Source organism: Monodelphis domestica, chromosome 3 (genome assembly GCF_027887165.1).
Source record: "Monodelphis domestica isolate mMonDom1 chromosome 3, mMonDom1.pri, whole genome shotgun sequence".
NCBI lineage: Eukaryota > Metazoa > Chordata > Mammalia > Didelphimorphia > Didelphidae > Monodelphis > Monodelphis domestica.
This window is the reverse complement of record NC_077229.1, coordinates 340,818,659-340,842,358: the sequence shown is the minus strand read 5'-3', so window position 1 is coordinate 340,842,358 and position 23,700 is coordinate 340,818,659. Positions and strand designations below refer to the sequence as shown.

Below are 23,700 nucleotides of genomic sequence, written 5' to 3'. Positions count from 1 at the left end.
GACTTGAGATTAAATAACATGGAGTTAAATAACACAGTGCATAGTCCTGGAAGAGAATGACAATGAGGAAAGAACATATCAAAATTTATGGGATACAGCAAAAGCAGCATTCAGGAGAAAATGAATATCCCTGAGTGCCTATAATAACAAAAAAGAAAAAGAGGAGATTAATGAATAGGTCCTGCAAACTATAAAGCTAGAAAAAGAATAAAGTAAAAACTCTCAGATAAAGACCAAATTGGAAATCCTAAAAAATCAAAGGAGAAATTAATAAAATTGAAAGTAAAAACAACAACAACAAAAAATCCCATTGAACTAATAAATAAGAGTAGGAGTTTGTATTTTGAAAAAAACAAAACAAAACAGTATTTTAAAATCTAATTAAGAAAAAGAAAGAAGAGAATCAAATTAACAGTATCATACATAAAAAGGATGATCTCACTTCTAATGAAGAGGAAATTAAGGCAATTTTAAAGAACTATTTCACTCAATTATATGACAATAAATATGGTAATCTAGATGAAATGGATGAATATTAAATATATATATATATATATATATATAAATTGCCTAGATTAACAGAAGAGGAAATAGAAATTAAATAATCCCTTATCAGAAAAAGAAATTGAATAAGCCATCAAGGAACTCCCTAAGGAAAAAAAAAACAGGGCCAGATGTATCAACAAGTAAATTCTACCAAACATTTAAAGATCAATTAATCTCAATACTCTACAAAATATTTGACAAAATAGGTAAAGAAGGAGTCTTACCAAATTATTTTTATGTTACAAATATGATACTGATTCCCAAATCAGGAAGACCAAAAATAGAGAAGGAAAACTATAGACCAATATCCTTAATGAACATAGATGCAAAAATATTAAATAAAAAACTAATTAGAAGTTTACAGCAAGTTATCACAAGGATTATTCACTATGACCAGGTAGGATTTATACCAGGGATGCAAAAATGATTTAATATTAGGAAAACCATCCACATAATTGACCATATTAACAACCAAACTAATAGTAATCACCTGATTATCTCAATTGATGCAGAAAAACCCTTTGACAAAATATAGTTTTCATTCCTATTGAAAACACTAGAAAATATAGGAATAAAAGGGCCTTTCCGCAAAATAATAAACAGTATTTATTTAAAACCATCAGCAAGTATCATCTACAATAGGGATAAGTTAGATGCCTTCCCAATGAGATCTGGAATGAAGCAGGGATGCCCATTATCACCACTACTATTTAATATTATACTAGAAATACTAGCAGTAGCAATTAGAGAAGAAAAATAAATGGAAGGGATCAAAGTAGGTAATGAGAAAAGTAAACTATCACTCTTTACAGATGACATGATGGTATATTTAGAGAATCTGAGAAAATCAAGTAAAAAGCTAGTACCAATAAACAATAACTTTAGCAAAGTTGCAGTGTATAAAATGAACTCACAAAAAGCATCATAATTCCTATATGTTTCCAACAAAACCCAACAGCAAGAGTTAAAAAGAGAAACTCCATTTAAAATCACTGTAGACAATATAAAATATCTGGGAATGTACTTGCCAAGATAAATGCAGTAATTATATGAACATAACTATAAAACACTCTTTGTACAAATAAAACTAGATCTAACCATTTGGAAAAACATCAATTGCTAATTAGTAGCATGAGCTAATATAATAAAAATGAAAATCTTATCTAAATTAATTTACTTATTCAGTGCTATACCTATCAAACTACCAAAAAACTTTTTTATAGATTTAGAAAAAATGTTACAAAGTTTATTTGGAAGAACAAAAGATCAAGAATATCAAGGAAACTAATTTTAAAAAGTGAAGGATGGAGGCCTAGTGTTATCAAATCTCAAACTATATTATAAATCAGTGATCATCAAAATAATATGGTACTAAATAAGAGATAGAAGGGTGCATCTTGGGGTAAATGACTTCAGCAAGATAGTGTTTAATAAACCCAAATATCCTAGCTTTTGGGACAAGAACCCACATTTGACAAAAACTGCTGGGAAAATTGGAAAACAGTATGGGAGAGATTAGGTTTAGATCAATATCTCATATTCTATACCAAGATAAATTCAGAATGGGTAAATGACTTAAATATAAAGAGAGAAATAATAAACAAATTAGGTGAACATAGAATACTATTCCTGTCAGATCTATGGTGTCTAAAGTAAATGTCTTTTTTTTTCCCCATGTAGATTTAAAGACATCCTTGGAGGCCAAATACCAGTAAGTAAATTGAGATAGATGGGCTACCAGAAAAAAAGAACCAATGAGACAGGAAGCAATGAAAGTCCAAACATATCATTCCACAGGCACTTTCCCCCCTGGGTGGTCCAGGCAACTTAAGAAACTATTGTTGGTTCCTGAGATGTGACATGTGAGAGTTAGTGAGTGGAGAAAAAGGGTTATAAGTCAAGGCAAGTAGGAAGTCTGGATGTTTGGCAGGTGTGTTGAGAAATAAACTGGAAGCATGGCAGAATACAGCTAGGAGCTATAAGGGAACCAACAAATTGGGGAAAAAAAAACTTTTACAACAAAAAGCTCTGACAAAGGTCTAATTTCTCAAATTTATAAGGAGCTAAGTCAATTGTACAACATATAAAGCCATTCCCCAATTTACAAATGATCAAGGGACATGAATGGACAGTTTTTGGATAAAGAAATCAAAGCTATCAATAATCACATGAAAAAGTATTCTAAATCTCTCATACAGAAATTCAAATCAAAACAACACTGACGTACCACTTCACACCTAGCCAATATGACAGTAAAGGAAAAATAATAAATGTTGGTGGGGATGTGACAAAATTGGGACACTATTTTTATTGCTGGTATTGCTGGTGGAATTGTGAATTAATCCAGCCATTGTGGAAGGCGATTTGGAACTATGTCCAAAGGGCTTTAAAAGATTGCATACCCTTTGATACAGCAATACCACTACTGGGTTTGTATCCCATTGAGATAAAAAGGAAAAATACTTGTACAAAAATATTCATACCTGCACTTTTTATAGTGGCAAAAAATTGGAAAGTGATTGGGGAATACAAATTATATTTGATGGTGATGGAATACTATTATGCTGAAAAGAATGATAGAACTGGAGGATTTCCATGTGAATTGTAAAGACCTCCAGGAATTGCTGCTGAGGGAAAGGAGCAGAACCAGAAGAACATTGTACACAGAAAGTGAAACATTGTGGTACAATCAAATGTAACAGACTTTTCTACTAATAGCAATGCAATGACCCAAGGCAATCCTGGGGGATTTATGAGAAAGAATGCCATCCACATCCAAAGAAAGAACTGTGAGAGTTTCTACTCAGAAGAAAAAAAACATATGATCCATCACATGGTTCACACTGGCTTTAAATGATCACTCTGGCTTTAAATGATCACTCTATTGCAAATATTAATAATATGGAAATAGACCTTGAACAATGATACATATATAACCCAGTGGGATTGTTCATTAGGTCTGGGAGAGGGGGAAGGGAAAAGTGAGGGAAAGAACACAAATCATGTAACTATGGAAAAATAATCTAAATAAATATATTTTTAAAACATAAAAAGTACAAATGAAAATTTTAGAACTTAAAAATACAGAAATTGAAGAACATTTGGCAAAATAAAGTATGTCAAAAACACAAGAATTCTATACAATTGAAAATTATTGACTGAAGTCAATTTTGTAGAGATAATTTAAGGGTCATAGGATTTTCAGAAAAGATTGATTTAGAAAAGTCTGTAGCACAGACAGGAAAATTATAAGTTGGTTTTGAAAATAAATGGCAAAATTCTGATAGATTGTATTAATAGATTAACAAGAGAGAGAAATCTCTTGTTTTATGGTAGTTACATTTTAACCATACCATTAGAAAATATTTTAAAAATTATTTTAAATTAATCATTTAAAATAAATATCTGTAGTTATAAAGTCAAAAGAAATAGCCCAAAGTTATAGCTAATCCACAGATGAAATTAGAACATAAGACAACCTAATAATAATGAGAAAAGATGGACATTCAATAGTAAACAAAATCTAGCATATAGAAGACCAGGTAGAAGCCCTACCTGTGATACATACAAGATATGTGGCAATGAGCAATTAACTTCATCTTTCAGTGCCCCAAAACAACTAACACTAAGTGACAGAAGAATTGCCAATCTGCATGGGTAAATATGATAGAAATATAATATAATCTTATATTTAGGACAGACTTTAAAGTTTTCATAGTCCTTTATTTATACCTTCTCCCTCCCCCTTCTCAAATGAGACCCATTATAAAATATTCTTGTCCCCCCTATCCCCACCCCAGGGAATGTGATTCAATGGCACTCATATATAAGGGCGATCAAGTCATCTTCTTTTCACCTGCAAAAAAAAAAAAGATGATCAGAACTCTTGACTTAAAATTTAGCAAATAAGAAAAACACAAGAAAGGTAAATATGTATAATATAATAGTTATTAATTACTACATGTACATATGTTATTTATTATATAATTGATAAAATATAAATATATAATAACAAATATTTATTAATTAAATCATTTCTTTCATGCCTATAGGACAAGACTTTTTTTTTAAACCTTTACCTTCTAAGGCAGAAGAGCAATAAGGCAATTGGGGTCAAGTGACTTGCCCAGGGACACACAGCTAGGAAATGTCTGAGATCATATTCAAATCCAGATTCTCTTGACTCCAGGCCTGGTTCTCTATTTCCTGAATCACCTAGTTGCCCCATTAAGACTTAAAGAAACAAACAAAAAAACCCAAACCAACACAAGAACTAAAGATATATTAGATATCACTTATTTGATAGGTTGTTATAAGAATATAAATATTTTGAAATAAAATCATGAAAGTCTCTCTCCTTATTTTTTCTTTAATAAAAGAGGGAAAAAATTCATCATTTTAAAATTGGATAATCAAAGTCTTGGACCAAGAGGGATCACTCAGAAAAATTGCCTATACAAGTGAGATGTAAGGAAATTTTATTGTGGATAACTTATGAATTTGTCTTTTGAAATTCCTTTTATATTTAGCACAAAGTTACCACAATATCAAAAAGCAATGAGTCATTGATTTAAATCAGAAAGGTAGTTCACAGGTCATCTAGTTCAGCCTCCTTCAGTTTATAGAGGAGGAAAGAGATCCAGAGTTTATGAGTCACCTGCCTAAGGGCAAATTGGTAATTGCTGAGTTTAATCAAACTTGGGCCCATTGGCTTCAAGCTCAGTCCTCATTCCACAGCATTTTGCTGCTTTTCACAAGGATTCTTTCCCTAGTCTTGTGTGCCTGTGTGAATTCTTCACTTAAGATATCAGGAATGTTCTTGTAGTTTATAATTTTAAAGTTTTTTTCCTTCCTTTGCCCTCAGTTTGATTTTTGTCTTCCAGGTCGGATGATTATAAAATATTATTGCTTCTCTTGGAACAATCTCAATACTTATTTGTTATCCTCATTTGACTTCAGTTTCTCAATCTATACAAGTTGTACTAGATGATCTTTAATGTCCTCTCTGCTTTTAATTCTATAAGGATGATGTTACTGATGATGTAAGGATCTTGACATTATTATGGTTATTTTTTTTTACCATACTAAGTACATTTAATAACATTATCTCAAATATGAGGCAAGAAAGAATTGAATCACTGATTAATTCTGTCATCAATTTTCTGGTGTTTCCTGAAAAAATCAATTAATTAAAAAGAAAACAAAAATGCAGAAGCTTAATTGTTGATGTTCATTCAAGACTAATAAAATATATCCATGGATCAGCTTTAATTAGTGGCAAGCTTATAGAACACTCTGAAAGTACATACCATATACCTCTTAGATGTTTTTCTCCTGCTAAAATCTTCTGTGTGGAGGGCTATCCATGGAATCAAAGAATTGAATTCAAATATTCATTTAGATATTTATTAGCCATGTGACCCTGGAACAAACTTTCTAGGCTCAGTTTTCTCAAGTGTAAAAAGGGATAATAGTACCAACACCATAGAGGTTGTTCTCAGGATCAAATGTGATAGTATATGTAAAGCATTTTAAGATGCATCAAATAAATATTGACTATAATTATTGAGATAAGTCTATCCATAATGAGAGCCAATTAATAGAAATTACATCTTAAAAAAAAAAGAGAGACACAACATGGAATTTTTATCCAGTGATATCTTACCTTGTGAAATTTGAATTATATTTTTTGAATTGTATTTTAAATAAAAACATACCACATTTTACCCCCTTTATCATGATCCTTGAAAGGAATTTCAATACATGCAAAAATGACAATGCATTTTAGTTGGTCTAAAATCTTTGGTCTGAGTTTTTTTTATTAGTTCATGGGTTCATTTATCATCTATCTTATTAATAATGGACTCTATTCAGCTTAGGCTAATTGAACTTCCTTCCATGAGACTATTAGGAGGTCCTATAAGCAGGCTAAAGCAATTAGTGATGGTTGAGTCTGCAGAATAGCAATGCTACTACACATTGGAGGGCAAATAGGAATAGTATTCAACTTTAGATGGGATCAACCTGATGGAAACATCCTGGATTTATGTTTTTTAGATACTGTTGTTCTCCTGGAGCATAGTTTTAGAAAAGTAGAACCTCTATAGGTAATTAGAAAAAGCTGTGATTCCACAGGATAACTTTCTTTAATTTTTTTACATGACACAATTTTAATAATAATTTTCTGACATTTTGAAATTCATGGTTTCTTCCTCTTCACCACTTCTCCCTCACCCCAAGACAAAAGGTAATATGATATATGTTGTACAAGTGTTATCATACAATACATCTTTATTAATCTTGCTATAAAGGAGAGATAATCAGGAAGGCCCCTTGATGTTTTTAGGGAACAAAATTTCTTCCCAGCTCAATTTAGGAAAGTTGATAGAAACTTCATATTAGAGAACATGTATCTTCATATACTGGCTATTTAACTTTGGACAAATAAATTTACTTTTCAAGTGCTGGATGATTGTTGAAGACTATAAATTTCAGAATGGATGCCAATATTTATTGACAGAAGACATTGTCTCATTTTTCCTATATCAATGAAATCATAAAACCTGACCAACCAAACTAAAAATCTGAATGCATGAAATATTATCTGGAAGTTGAGTGGGAAATGATGAAACTTTCATAAACTATGATATCTCAGAATGAAGGGAGGCTTGGTGCCCTGAACTGAATGACCAGCCTAGAATGAAAGAATGAGTTGAATAATACCTTTTGGGATGAGTTGTTGGAGGAAATTAAAAAGATTTCTGAGTTTCTGAGGGATAAGGGAGCAATAAAAGCAAAGTCTACAGAAAGGGAGCCCAATTTGCCACTGGTATACTTATAGACATACACAAACATTAGTTCCAAGTCCTCAGTAATGTCTAAACTCAGACAAGGTCTTTACTTTTGAGCCAGCAATAGGAGGGGACCACAAGAGCTTTCAATAGAAGCTGACAAGAGATAGGCACAGCAAGCCAGGTGGCAGAAATGGCAATACATGTTTAAGACAGCTTTAGGATTTTGTTGGGACCTGATAAGAATAGAGAGGCACAGAGGAGATTAGGGCTGTCATGAGTATAGGAATTTTGCCTAGAGAAAATCTGTCATAAAAAGGTGGAAAACCTAGATCAAAAGAGAATGAAATAGCTCAATCTGTAATAAGCATTCACATAGAACTTAAAATGAGTTTATTTGGAATAAAAGTGAATTCATCTGGAATAAAAAAGTCAAACAGATAGTGAAGAGAATTTAGGGCAGATTGGAAGAAAAAAACAACACTAAGTCAGTAAGAAGAGATATTGGATGTATCACAAGTGATATGAATGGTCTGGGCAACAGTATATGTCCAGTTGGCAAGTTTCTAATCACTTGTACCAGGAAAAGACTTCTAAAATTAAACTGCTTATGGAAGAGATTCTCTCTGAAATGGTAAATGGTTCCCAGGTGAAACACAACTCCTGCCTAGTCCAAAAGCATATCAAGCATGAAAAATATCCTTTTAATGTGAATCTTTTACTTGGTTTTAGTTTTACATATAGAAATTTCAGCATTGAGGCAGTCAGATAATAGAGAACTTTAAATACCAGCCTGAAGAATTTGATGTTATTTTAAAGTCAATAAAGAATCATTGAAGTTTTTTTGAGCACTGTAATGAAAGGTGTATAATATAGGTGTATAATGATAAAGAATTTGGCAGCTCTCTGCTTAGTGGGTAGGAGAGGGTAAATGTTAGAAGTAGAGAACCATATTAGGATGTTATTCAGTAGTCCAATAGCAGATGTATACCTGACACAAAATGGTGACACAAAATGCCATGAGCATTGAGAGAAAGTGATAATAACTACAAGAAGGAGGGCAATCTTTATTGGTTTGAGGAAAATGAAACCCTCTTTTTACCATTCCCAAACCTCACGCAAAAACAGAGAATCATCTTTTATGACAAAAGTTTTGCTAATGTTGTCATAGGAGACTAAGACATGGAGTAATTCTGCTTCCAAAAAACTAATGAAAACCATCCCATATAGCAATGGAGAGGCTAATGGTGAGTAGTGGTAGTCTCTCGGTGACCGAGAATGACAATTGTCTTTGTGTGTTTTCATCTACGGTGTACCCTCATATGATGAGTACCCTCATAATGGTGAGTATAAGTAGGCTATTACATGTAGTCAATGTGGATCTCTGAGGAAAAGAAGAAAATGACAATCAAGGAATTGAATGACATAAAGAGAAGAGGGGACTATCACGTGGCAAAACGAATCAAGAGATGTAACAGGTAAACATCCAGAATCCTCCACAGGAAAAAGTGATAAGCTGCCATGGATAAGCTAAGATCTGTAACACTAAAGAAATTCCCAAGTTGAAGATATCACAGATACATCCAGGACTGAGGACAGTTCTAACAGAAAAAAGGTACTTTTTAAGTGTCTTTTGATATCTCTGTATAGCAACATTGCACATGTAAACACTGTGTACAATAGGCAATCAATACATATTTATTTAATTAGGTTGGTTAACAGAACTAATCAGCCTAAAATCATAAATAGGGTCAAGAAAGACTTAGGTAAAAGCTTATGTATTAGAAAAAAGCATATCTAATAGGAATTCAGAAAATCCTGGCTATCACTCAGGTATGCTTAATTTATAATGGATTTTTCTATTATGCCTCTTAATAATTCAATAATTTAATTTTGCCTGCCCAAGTAAAAATTTCAAAAACTCTATTTCCTGTAAATAAATTTATCCTAATATAAGGATTCTATATTCAATAACCTCCTTCTTCACCTCAGACATATATCTATATCTATCTATCTATCTATCTATCTATCTATCTATCTATCTATCTATCTATCTATCTATCTATCTATCTATCTTTTGTGGGTATTCATTTGAAGAAGACATTACTTCAGTATTATTTCTACTTTTGATTAAATATAACATGGTAATCATTAAATATCACTGAATGATATGAACATATCACTCTGACAAGTATTTGTGTTCTTTCTTAAACAAACATAGTATGTACATTAGAAAATGATTCTAGGATTTTCCTATGGATCAGCTTCATTTCATTGCTTCTTGTTCAGGGCATGTAATGAATTACTGTTATTGGTATTAGACAGTTTGATTGCTTTTAGATATAACATGCATACTAAATACTGATTTGGAATTTCAAAAGCACAGTCAAATGATACTTAAACTTGGAGAAAACCTATACTAAATATTCTCATCTTTTTTATCAAAATTTGATACACCATTTCTATTACTGTAGCAAAATTCTCATGCTAAGGAATATATTAATGTATTTCTGCTGTCATCATAAAATCCATATTTTCTATAATTAAGGACTGTTTATATGCATTTCAGATCATTTTACTAGCTGGAGAAACACTTTATTTTCTAATGCAATTCCTGCTATTGTACTTCAATTAATAGGAAAATAAAATATAATTTATCACATTCTGAATTAATCTCTCTCATTGAATTTTCATAAAACTTCTTGTACTTAGGTTAAATATAGGAAACTAGTCTATAAGGCTTTAAAATTAATAAACAAAAACCAAGAGACATACTTGTATTTTTTCTCATAGACTTGTAAATGTATTTGTGTCAATTATATTGCTCATTGTGCTACTTTGAGTGTAAAAATAGCAAGTTAGAATTTCCATAACAGTTTTAAATTTACATAGTGCTTTCCAAATAGTCACCTTGTAATGAATATACTAAAAACAATCTCTTTTTTAAAGTATCCAAGGCAACTCCAAGGTACTCATGATGAAAAAGGCTATCCACTACCATAGAAGAAACTAATGGAGCTTGAGTGCAGATAGAAGCACATTATTCTTCATTTCATTTATTTCATTAAATTTTCTCTAGTATAAGTAATATGTGTCTTCTTTCACAACATGATGAACATGGAAATATACATTGCATGATAGCATATACATATATATACATATACATATATATTATACCCTATATCATATCATCTGCCATCTCATGGAAGAGGAAGAGTGTGGTGACAGGGAGAAAAAGAACATGTATCACAAATTGTCAGAAAATGATTATTAAAATTTTATCTACATATAATATAGAAAAATTTAAAAAAATCTCTTTTATAGGGGACAAATTTGAAGCCTCAAAAAGGGTTAAAAACATAAATAACATTATGACCTCAGATAGATCTTTTAACCTTGCTGAATCTTAGCTTTCTCATCTCTAAAATGAGTTTGACTAAATTATTTCTAAGAACTTTGTTAGCTCTAAATCCTGTGATGACTAAGAATAAATGAAAACATTTATTTTTAAGCAGGAAGTAAGCAGTTGCAAGAATCTGGCAATACAAATACAAAGGTGAATGGAACAGTCTTAGCAGACATTCTAGTCTGTTATTTTATCTTATGTTCAATATAATTTCTGGTTTCATCAAATATTTATATTTGTTAAAAACCCAATTTAAAACAATCCTAGAATCTTGGGAACCATTATTATATTGGAATTCAATTTAACACAATTCAATTCAATTCAACAACCATTTATAAAGTGTTTTCTGTGTGCCAAATGAAATTATGAGAGTTGGGGTCACAAAAACAAAAATTAATTAATTCTTACCCCGAAGGGCCTTATGTTTTATTGGAAAAGAGAAACAATGTGTGTACAGACAAGTCAAAAAAAGATACAGAGTAAATACAAAGAAAGAGGATCAGGAAAGACCTCATGTAGGATTTAGTGATGGTGCACATATATTGTGTTCCTATTATTTCACTAGCCATTATGATTCTGTGTATGCATGAAGAAGGCCAGATTTTCTTAGAAGAATAGGAAAGGAAGGAGAGCACTCTATCCATGTTAGACAGACTGTGAAAACCCAACACCTTTACAATGACAGAGGGAATAAGAGATAGAATGTTTTGAATAGGGAATTTAATGCAAGTCAGTTTGGCTGGAATGCTGACTGTGTGAGGAGAGTAAACGGGAAATTGGTTCAGAGACAGAAACTATAAAAAAAAAGCTGCTGCCCCTAGGGCTCTTCCCTTCCTTTAAATGGAAATAGTGGAGGATGTACAAAAGAGAGCTCTTCACAGATCCTTCATTCTTTACATGGCACCTGGAGAATTCTCCTTTTTATTTGCTACTTCCTGTACTTCATCATCTCCAGAAATTCATCAGCCTTTAAGATGAAATCCATTTGGAATCTCCCACCTCTACAGATCCTTTCCTACCCTGGCTATATGACTTCATCATGCCCCAGTTAAGTTAAACTTCCCCCATGCCCTCCTGCCCTTTTCATTTTCATTTTCTCTCTTAAATTGTTAACTCCTTGTGGGCAGGGACTGTTTTTTGCCTTTCTTTGTTTTCCTGGAACTTAATTCTTGGCACATAATAGACACGTAAATGTTTATTGACTATAATTAATTTTTTACAGAACCATTTTGCTTCAAGACTAATGTCAGGAAATTTTTATTTAAATGGGAATACTTGGGATAAATTAATTTTCACACTATCATCATCATCATCATCATCACCATCATTTTTATGGGTCTGCTTGCCTCCTTTTCCTACTCCAAATAAGACTGTTCAATAACCAAAATCATTTACTTAGAACATAGGCCTGACCATATTATCCCTTTACTCAGTCAAATCCAGTGGCTCACCTTCAAGGTCAGTTACAATGTCCCATTTGATAATTAAAACCTTTCATAACGAAGCCTTTAATTTAATTAAGGTGGTTAATAAATGTTTATTGATTAATTCATCATCATCATATCTCTATCTCATTTTTTTCAGATAGAAATATTTGCACATATGATTTTGTCTTTTGCTTATAAAAGTACTAAGAAATAGAGAATATCTAGGTACATCTCCAAGGTATTTTGTCCAATAGTTTATAGTTTGCTTTATGATATTCTATATTGCTTTAATGATTTATTTTTCAGACTATTAATTTTTGGGATAAAATTACTTAGTTTCCATATAACATTTAATCCTTTCTGCAAAAACTATTTATTTTTTTTTTACTTTGTATTGGTTATAGTAAGTGGTTACTATGCTTTTCTTCATTTGCTTATGAGGCTTTTATGTTTTAGCATGAAGTTGTCATGTATATTCCTGTTCATCAAAAATCTATGATATACAACTTTTCCTAAATTTTACTAGGTCCTTAACTTCTTCCTTACCTTTGTGGTAGATTTATTTGCGTAAGAAAAAGGCTCACTGAGGTTTCCAACAATTATAGTTTTATTATTTGTCCTTGCAATTTGATCATTTTTCTTTTCAGTACCTAGATTCTAGGTGCATGAATATTGTGTTACTATCATTTCTTTAGCTATTGTGACTCTCTGTCTGCAGGAGTTTCTGTGTGTGTCCAACAAATAACAAATTATATACTGTTTAATTGAAAGTGAGGTCACTAAATGCCTGTTCAAATCCATCTTTTCCTCTAAGGCTTTATAATCTCATGTCCCACATATATAGGAAATAGTTTCTCCCAATTCTACCTCATTTGTTCCTAAATATTAATTTCACCTACCCTTTCTTTCCTTTTTAAAAACAATTAAACAAACAAACAAACAAAAAAGAAACAGAACAAAATCACATATGGGTCCTTTACTTAAAGTAACATCCTTTGTGACTCTTGAAGATCTTGGGATACTGTTGTAAACTTATCTTTTACCAACCCCCTTTCCCCATCAGAATGTAAACATTTCCTTATTATTTGATCCTTTTTAATTGTTCAATAATATTTTTCCCCAAGATTTCTTTTGACTTCAGTGTTTGCATTTCAGAGTTTCTCCTCAGATCTGGTCTTTTCTTCAAGAATTCTTGAATCACCTGTTTTCTGTGAAAAGTCCATTTTTAATGGGGTAAAGAGATTGGAGACAAGATGTCAGGGAAAGTTGGAACCACTATGAGATTCTCTCTAAACAACTTTAAAATAACACTTCAAAATGAATACTTGGTGAAAGAACCAATGAAGAGACTGTGAAGCTACTTTCATGCAGAGAACAATTTGAAAAGTGGGCAGAGAGTACATGGTTCATTAGGGTGAGTAGGGAACACACCAAGGAATACAGGAGCAAGTCAACAGCAAACCCTCCCTCTCCACACCTAGTGTTTCAGGTTCTTAATCTGGGCCCAAGCTAATGATCAGACCTAGAAACCCCTCCTAAGCCAACAGCAGTGCAACTGCCCACACACTTGAGAAAGTTCAACATTCCAGGCTAAGCCTATGGGAAGGTTCAGAATTCCAGAGCAAGGCAATCAGCAGTAAACCTGATCTATGAAAGCCCAGGATGAGGAACAAGCCCCTGGGCAGCTCCCTGATCAGTGTAAAGCCCAGAGCTGGGCCCAGAGAAAGACCCTACAGAAACTAAAGGCAAAATAACAAGCCCCAGGGCAAGGCAATCCACAATGACCCTGACCTGATCCAGCCTAAAGAGAGACCCAAAGCTCCTGCCCAAGCCTGAGGCTAGACTTTAACCTCAGAATAGGGTAGCTCACTGTGTTCTGAGATCCCCCAAGCAGTCAGCAGTCTCAGGGGTGATTAAATCAGAAGTGGGTGGTAGTTTCCAGAGCTTCCAGCCCATAGACCATCATGCCACCTTCAAAGAACTGAAACTTGCAAAAATCCAGAAAGTTTAAGAGAGTGCCCTCATTACCTTCAGAACAGAACCCACTTTTAAGATTAGAGTGAAAATCAAGAAAAAAGCCTGGGAAAATGAGGAAACAAAAAACTCTTAACCATAGAAAAATTTTATGGAGATAAAAAAGAGCAAGAGCAGTGAACTAATAAAAAGACCAGGAGTTGATTTTATGAAAAATCAAATAAAATAGAAAGAGCATAGGTTTATTTGATTTTAAAGAAAGGAAAGAAGAAAATAATGTAATGAGTATCAAAAATGAAAAGGCTAAACTCGCCACCAATGAAGAGCAAATAGAAGCAATTATTAGGAGGTACTTTGCCAGTTATGCCAATAAATTTGGCATTCTAAATGAAATGGATAATATTTACAAAAATATATTTGCCTAGATAAACAAAAGAAGAAATAGAATACTTACATAAACCCATCTCAGAAAAAGAAATTGAACAAACAACCAATGAACTCCCTAAGTAAAAAATTTCCAAGGCCAGATGGATTCATAAGTGTATTCTATCAAATAACTAAGGAACAATTAATTTCAATACTATATTAACTATTTGGGAAAATAGACAGAGAAGGTATCCTATCAAATCCTTTTTATGACCCAAATATGGTCCTGTTATCCAAACCAGGAAGATCAAAAACAGGGAAAGAAAATTATAGACCAATTTCATTAACGAATATGGATGCAAATATTACAAATAATTTACAAGCAAGGAAACTAAAGTAATATATCACATGTATCATTCAGTATGACTAGGTGGAATTTATATCAGGAATATAGGGCTAGTTTAGTATTAGTAAAACAATCAGCATAATTGACCACATCAATAACCAAACTAACTATCATTATCTCAATAAATGCAGAAAAAGACTGACAAAATCTCTCATTCTTATTAAAAATACTAAAAGGCAAAGGAATAAATGGATCATTACTTAAAATGATAACTAGTATGTACCTAAAACTGTCAGCAAGTATCATCAGTAATGGGAATAAGGTAGAAGTCTTCCCAATAAGATCAGTAGTGAAGCAAGGATGCCCATTATCACCTCTAATATTGTACTAGGAAAACGAATTTTAGCAATAAGAAAAGAAAGAGAAATTGAAGGAATTAAAGTTGGCAATGAGGAAACTAAATGATTATTCTTTGCAGATAATATGATGGCATACTTAGAGGACTGTAGAGAATCAACTAAAAACAGTTGCAATAATCATTTCTTTAGTAAAATTACAGGATACAAAATAAATCCACTTGAATTATCAGCACTTTTATATAATCCAAAAAGTTCATCAGCTATAGATAGAAAGAGAAATTCCTTTTAAAATAACTGTAGACAATGTAAAAAACTTTGAAATTGACTTGCCACGCAAACCCAGGAATTATATGAACAAGTTAAAAAATGCTTTTCACATAAAGTATGACCTAATAATTGGAAATATATTAATTGCTCATGGGTAGGCTGAGCTAATATAATAATAAAATAAAATTATACCTAATTAATTTACTCATTCAGTGTCATACCAATAAAACTACAAAATAGTTACTTCATAGATCAAGAAAAAATAATAACAAAATTCATCTGGAAGAACAAAATGTCAAGAATATGAAGGAAATTAATGAAAAAAAAATCTGAAGGAAAGTGGCCAAATTTCAAACTATACTATAAAGCAGCAATCATCAAAACAGTCTGGTACTGGCTGAGAAATAGAATGGTAGATCAATGGAATAGATTAGTTTGTACAATATACAAGGTTAAATGACCTTAGCAACCTAGTGCTTTATAAACCTAAACACTCCAGAGTTTGGATTAAGAACTCAATGTTTAACAAAAACTATTGGGAAAATTTGAAAACAGTATGGCAGAAGCTAGGCATAGAACAATATCTCACACTCTCTACCAAGATAAGGACAATGCATATATGGTTTAGATATAAAGAATGTTACTGTAACTAAATTAGGGAAATACAGAATATGTTATCTGGTAGATCTTTGGAGAAGGGAAGAATTTATTATCAAATAAGAGATAGAGAGGATTATAGTATGTAGAATGAATAATTTTTATTATATTAAATTAAAAGGCTTTTGTACAAACAAAACTGTCACAAGCTGGGGAAAATTTTTATAACAAATTTCTCTGACCAAGGTCTAATTTCTCAAATCAATAGAGAACTAAGTCAAATTTATAAGAATACAAGCCATTCTGTGGTAAAAGAATATGAATAAGCAATTTTCAGATGGACAAATCAAAGCTATCAATAACCTTATGAAAAAATGTTCTAAATCACTTCTCATGAGAGAAATGCAAATTAAAACAACACTGAGGTACCACCTCACACCTCTCAGATTGACCAATATCACAGTAAAGTAAAATGATAAATGTAGAATGGGATGTGGTAAAATTGAAACACTAATGCATTGTTGGTGGAGTTGTGAACTAATCCACCCATTCCAGAGGGAAAAATTGTGCATACACTTTGATACACACACACACACACACACACATATATACATATATATTAAACCCTTATCTTCCATCTTGGAATCAATTCCAAGGCAGGAGAGTGGTAAGGGCTAGGTGATGGGAGTCAAGTGACTTAGCCAGGGTCACAGAAGCTGAGAAGTATCTGAGGCCAGATTTGAACCTAGGACCTCCTGTCTCTAGGCTTGGCTCTCAATCCACTGAGTCACCCAGCTGCCCCCAACTGTTTGGTATTGTAATACTACTACTGAATCTGTAAAAGGGATAATAAAAAAAAATGAAAGGATCTATTTGTACAAAAATATTTATAGTAGACTTTCTTTGTAGTGGCAAAGAATTGGAAATTATGGAAATGTCCATTAATTAGGGACTGGCTGAACAAATTGTGGTACCTGTTGGCAATAGACTGTCCTATAAGAAATGATAAGCAAGATGATTTCAGAAAAAGTTAGAAAGATCTGCTGGAACTAACACAGAAAAAAAGAAGCAGAACTGGGAGAACATTGTACACAGTAACAATATTGTACAATGACCAACTGGGAAAACTTGGCTGCTCTCAGGAATGCAATGATATGGGACAATCCTGAAAGACATGATGGGAATGCTATCTACCTCTGAAGAAAGAACTGTGGAAGTTGGATGGATATGGATCAAAGGACAGAGTATTTCATATCAATGTATTTTCAGTTTTATTTGGGGTTTTCTTTTTGTATGCGTGTATTTTTATAGGAATGACCAATAAGGAAGTGGGTTTTGCATGAAAATAAAAATAAAACTACCAAAAGAAAAAAGTCCATTTTCCCTTATAGAATTAAGTATAACTAGTTTTTCATGATTAGTTACTCTTGGATGCAAGTCTTATCTTTTGACATTTGGAATGTAATAGTCTACACTTTTCTCTCCTTCTTAGAATGTCCTGAATCTTAGCAAGAATTGTGAGGACTTTGTAGGTGAGGAGGTACCTAAAAGGAACACAGGCACTCAAAAGGGTCATGAATCAGACAGATTATTCATAGATAGGTAAGTATGTGACTCCTTCACCCTATAATTCCACAGGCACCATGTATAGGGATGTATAATCCATTATCACCACTGATCTCTTGGGTCTCTAACCTTATGTGAGTGTTGTTGCCTGGAAGATTATCAGTACTGAGAGAGAGGGGGACATGAGGGGAACTGAATCAGCAGCTGCTCTGTACTGAGAAAACCTCTTTCCTCTTTTATCAATGACATGTGTATTGTAATTAGTAAATTTGGTTGATTGAATACCTGAACTAGATAAAATTTGCAAATATTTCATTCCTAACAATGTAACTAACTAAGGCAGTTGTTGGTTTTGGCTAGTCAGTGTGCTGTTGGTGAGGGTCTCTAGTAAGAGGCCAATCCTGGGCTTCTTTGGTACTTTAACCCTTTCTGGTGGTGGACTTTTTTTTCTGACTCACTATCAAAATTTTGGCTATGGCATTCCTGTATAGTTTCATCTTGATTTTTCTTTCAGAAAGGAATTGGTGAATTCTTTCTATTTCACTTTGTTCTCTGGTTCCAAGAGATCTGAGTTTCATTGTTTTTGAAATTTAGGGTCCATGCTTTTTATTTGGTTATGAAGCAGGGATTTCAATTATTCTTAAAAATTCTCTCTGTGACCTTTTCAGATTAATTGCTATTGGCAGTGGATAACATATTATACATACACACATATTCTATTTGTTTTTAAATATTTTGACTTTGTGCTGATATTTTCATTGTTTCATGGAGCCAATGAGCTCTATTTACTCCATTCTAATTTTCAGGGAGTCTGCTATCACTTTTAGTCTAAGCTATTTTTCTTTCTGATTTCTTATTTCATTTGTAATTCCTTTTCCCAATTTATTACTTTATTTCTTCCAGCCACTTTTTTAGTTCTTTAGTCCAAACCATTTCCCCCTTTGAAGCTCTGCTTATAAATGTTTTGGGGTTACTAGCTTCTTTTGGGTTTACTTCTTTGTAAACTTTTTGTTACTCAATGCACTTCTTCATTGGGCTTTCTTCCACTCACTCAAATTATATTTAACTTCAATTCTTGGATTGTTTTTTTTTTTTTTTTTGCCCAGACCAGTATCTCTTGGAATCTTGGAAGAACTTAACTGTTCTTGGTTTGTTTATTTTTTTTGTCATAGGGATGCTACTGATCATACTAATCTGTTCTTTCAGGCCAAGACTGAAATTTAGCTTCAGTTTCCCAATTACTATAACTCACAGTTTTTTGACCCTACCTCATTTACACTCTTGGTTAGCTTAAAGTTTATTTATGAAAGCTTGTATTATCTTCTCTGGTATGGCTCCTTTTCCTGCTTCTGCTGACTTTCATATTTACTTGACTTTTCATGGCTTCCCTGGTGAGACCCATTTACCATTCTCCACTAGATTTGTCATTTTATTTTTACTTAAAAATATGTTTTTAAGTTATCAAAAATCTATATTCTCTCCCTCCTCATAACTCCTTCACTCCAACACAGAATGAAAGGAAAACAAAACCCGCATGACAAACTACGACATTGGCCATTTCAAACAAAAAAAGTCTCATTATATATTCCGAGAATTTCCCCACTCTTATCACAAGGTGATTAAAAAAGTTCATTAGTCCTCTAGAATCATGGTTGCTCATTGGGGTTAGTGTTAATATTTAGATCAGATTTTTTAATTCTTTTACAATTGCTTGACTTTACCAAATTTTGGTCAATGTATTCATTTTTCTCCTCATTCTGTTCTTTTCACTGTGTCAATTTATACAGATTTCAAGTTTCTCTTCAACCACCCCCTTCATCATTTCTTTCATTACAATATGATATACCATCATGTTAATATAGCATAAATTATTCATCCATTCTCCAGTTGATGGGTACCACCCCGGTTCTCATTATTTTCCACTTCAAAAACAAGTATAAATATTTTTATATATCCTAAACTAGAGATTATTTTTCTTAAGATGAATTCCTCCTTTAATCCAGGATTTAGCATAGTGCATGGTATATTATAGATGCTTAAATTTTATTTTGATATAGTTTTGGCCAATAATAAATAAAAATAAATAAATAATAAATAAATTTAAAAAATAAAAATAAATAATAAAAATGTTCATATATTCATGTTTGCTCTCAATTTGCCAGCATCAGTGATTAGCATCATTTATACCAAACTATTGCTAGGAGGTAAAGAAATCTATTTCTGATTTGTTCTTATGCCTGTTGTCTTCCCAGGAGATAAAACACTAGGCCTGTAGTCAAGAAGACCTGATTTCAAATATGGTCTCAGATACTGAGTACCTTGTGGCCCTGAGCAGGTTTTTTTATCTAGTTTGTCTCAGTTTTTTTTCTATTCAAAAATGGGGATAATAATAGGTCCTACCTTTCAGGGTTGTTGTAAGGATCAACCAAAAATTTTGTAAAGTACTTAGTTCACTACCAGCATACTGTAACCATTATATAAATGCTTATATAAATGCTTATTCTAGTCTCCTTCCCTTCTTATAGCACCAGAACATGAAGAATACTACTCTCTGCTGTCCTCTGTAGGATGCTGATCAATGGTTCTGAGCCTGGCTGGCTTGCTAGCTCGCTCGGACTACACATCTATTTCTTAGATGCATAGGAGCACTTACTTATAATGGTTGAATGCTTACTTAATAAGTAGTATATCCAGATACTAATTTGATGCTATTTTAGGATTTCCAAACAGTTTGTCTGACTTCTGGAAGGTCACAAGGTAAACAAAATCTCCATCGCACATTATTACACTGTCAGTTCCTTATTTACAGTTATCTTTCCCTTTGTGGGCATGGGTGAGCTTTGAGGAATTTGATATTATTTTTTATTATTCATATCATTCTCATATGTTCAATGGAGTTCAGATACAAAATTGTCTATGGGAAGTCATTATTTAATGCTCTGTATCTATTGCATATTTGGATAAAATATTCAGTCTTACTTGTTTCACTCCTCTGTGTTCCAGTCTCTTGAGATTTTGTAAAAATCTGATTTCTATCCATTATAGTACCTTATCCCTTTCAGACTTAGTTATAAATTTGATAGTCAGGATCAAATCATTGATACTAATGTAAAGACAACTAATTTAAGGGTAGAAAAATACCAGCAGTGATCTCTAATCAGATTCAGGAAATACAGTTTAGTGATTAGGAGAATGAATCTCTCTGTACCTCAGTTTCCTCATCTGTGATGTGGACAGTTTGGATTTACTGGCCTCTAAAGTCCTTTCCAGCCATTTCTACCACCTGTAAACTAAATGCCATTGACTAGTTAAGCAAACTGGTCAAACTAAAATAGGAAGTCCACCAAAAGGAGAGACAGAAGGCAGTATTTGTCAGGCAAATCAAAACATTACTACAACCTTGACTACTAGTTCCCCTTAGATCTTGATGGAGACAGCCCAGGACTCTGCACCCTGGGAATTACAATATTTCTAGCCCAGTATCTATAACAATAAATCTAGGAACAAACCCCTATAGAGTTAGAGCCTAAAAACTGTTCCTGATGGACACTATATACAGAAAAGTGAAGAACCAGAATAGAAAGTTCTTTTTTACCAAAATCCTTGATCCTCAAATGGTTCAACATCTGAAATAATGTGATTTGATTAGTTGAAATGAAATTAAACAAGGGTTATTGTCAGGACATTGGAACCTTTCCACCTGACTTACAGCTGAAACTTTCCATATAATATGAAATGTCTCTACCATTTGAATATGTGCTCCTAGAATATAGAAATTGTAATACTTTCCTGTTTGTATCTCCAGTGCATTGCACTTTGCATGTAGTAAGTACAAAATCAATGGTTTATTCAATTTAACTAATTCATTCAATCTCTGATTTATGAATTTTAGTCCATTGACCAGTATTCTTTTGTTGCAATAGCAATCCATCCCATATTTCTCCATCTTTTCACATAGTCATAGTATAAATAATTTTGTTAAATGCTGGAAATATGTAGAATGCTTGAGGAAAGGGGCTATTTTTCTTTGTATTCCAATCACCTAGCCGAGTATAACACTGAGTAGGTACTGAATAAGTACTTCAAGGAATTTGCCATTGCCTTAAAAAAAAGCAACCAAGAGTACATCAAATAGCCATTCTAGGTGTCAGAACCTATCGCACATGGTAGAGGTCCTTTGGAGCTCCACCCAATTGGGAGGTTAGTTTCACTACATTGTAGTTCATTTCTGTGGCCAAATCCATGTGACATTAAAAGAGAACAAATTATCCTGATTGATTTGAAAGGGAAAGTTGGGATCATGGAAAATGGAATGACAGGATCAGTGGTCATAAGCAAAGAAGAGATCACATAGCAATTCCCAAGTCAAATCACTTGAAATTTTATGAATGCCAGAATTTCAAAGCCAGATCTATAAATAAGAGAAATTACTGTAATTGACAGACTAGTGATAAAAAAAAAATTCTGTCAAAGATAAGGAAGTGGCTATCATCACAGAGAGCAGGAAAGTGATTATTACAACCCCAGTAGCAAGTCCTCTGGTAGAAGTGGAAGAAACCACCATAAAAGAAAACACAAGAGTCACTGCAGTATTGCATGTCATAGTTCACATGTAAAGCATGACCAAAGAAAAAGACTTTGTGTAGAGGATAGGGAGGAGGGTCACCTGATCTGTCAGAGAGGAAACATTTAAAGCAAGACATGAAATTATTGATACTTTAGGTGAAGGGGCTTCTAGAAAAATCATGGAATACATTGATCATAAAGTGGGAGGAAAATGCTCAGCAATAAAAATAATGAAAAATGTGTATAAATATTCTGAAATAGCTCATTCAGAAATACAAGTTTTTGAACACATGAATTCAATAGGTCTTAACAGCACATTTTGGTTAGTTTGAGCACATTGGTTACATTTGCATTGTGTTTGAATTTATGAGACTTAGTACTTATGATTGCATTAAAGAAAGCAGCCTTCTGCCGTTGGAATGGATCACATCAGGAAAATGGCATATCAATTGTGCAAATATGTAAATAATTGCAAAATAATAAACTAATTCCTTCTGACTTAATGCCTGAAAATGTTTTATTTGTTCAGTCAGTTCAGAATACATAGAAGAGTAGAATCACAAAATGAGATATTATCATACAGTAAAAAAAAATCTAGATATTTAAGTTATAGACTTTGAAAGTACAGCATACGATGATGATGATCATAGTATCTTGACTTCTACAAAACATTAAAGATCACCTGAAGTTATTTTAGTTCTAGAATGGTCTCAACCACCTGATGTTTGGAGTATAAAATGCATTCTCATTGAACACTATATGGGATTCACAATATTTCCTACACATGACAGTAAGGAGCATTTGGCAATGATGGAAAGGATTTTAGGACCTTTACTAAAACTTATGATTTAGAAAACCAGGATCCAAAAATATTTCCACCATTACCAATTAGACTGAGATGAAGACTGTTCTTCTGGCAGATATATTTCATGGAGTTGTAAGCCACTATCAGAATTTATACATTCTTAAGATGCTGACCATGAGTTTCTCTTCGACCTCATCCAGAAAATGTTAGAGTAACAAGAATTACTCTCAAAGAAGCCTTGAAAAATCCTTTCTTTTTCTCACTAAATAAAGAAAATATGTAATGTGTGTTCAGTATATTAATAGCACTCCCCAAAGGAGATTATGTAGACTGTGTTATTCAAAACATTTTAAAGAATTAAATTATTTTGTATTATCTTTGTAAAACTATTAATTTTTGTATTACTGCCATATTTATTTTACTTGAACAGTTTGATTTATTGCTAAGTATCTAAATAAATTTATGAAAAAAATTTTAACAGAGCACATCAACAACTGATCTATACGCTTATGTATATATATAATTTATGAGAATAAATCTGTATTTACATTGAAACCATCCTTTTTTTTAAACTCTTACCTTCCATCTTAGAATCAATACTGTGTATTGGTTTCAAAGCAGAAGAGTGGTAAGGGCTAGGCAGTGGGGGTCAAGTGACTTGTCCAGGGTTACACAGCTGGTAAG

General features: G+C 32.7%; 1 pseudogene; it reads left to right on the top strand.

Annotated features, from left to right (window-relative positions):
• Positions 1–23,299, top strand: part of LOC130458103 (dual specificity protein kinase CLK1-like) — a 93,181-nt pseudogene extending 69,882 nt beyond the window's left edge.
• The last annotated feature ends 401 nt before the right edge of the window (positions 23,300–23,700 follow it).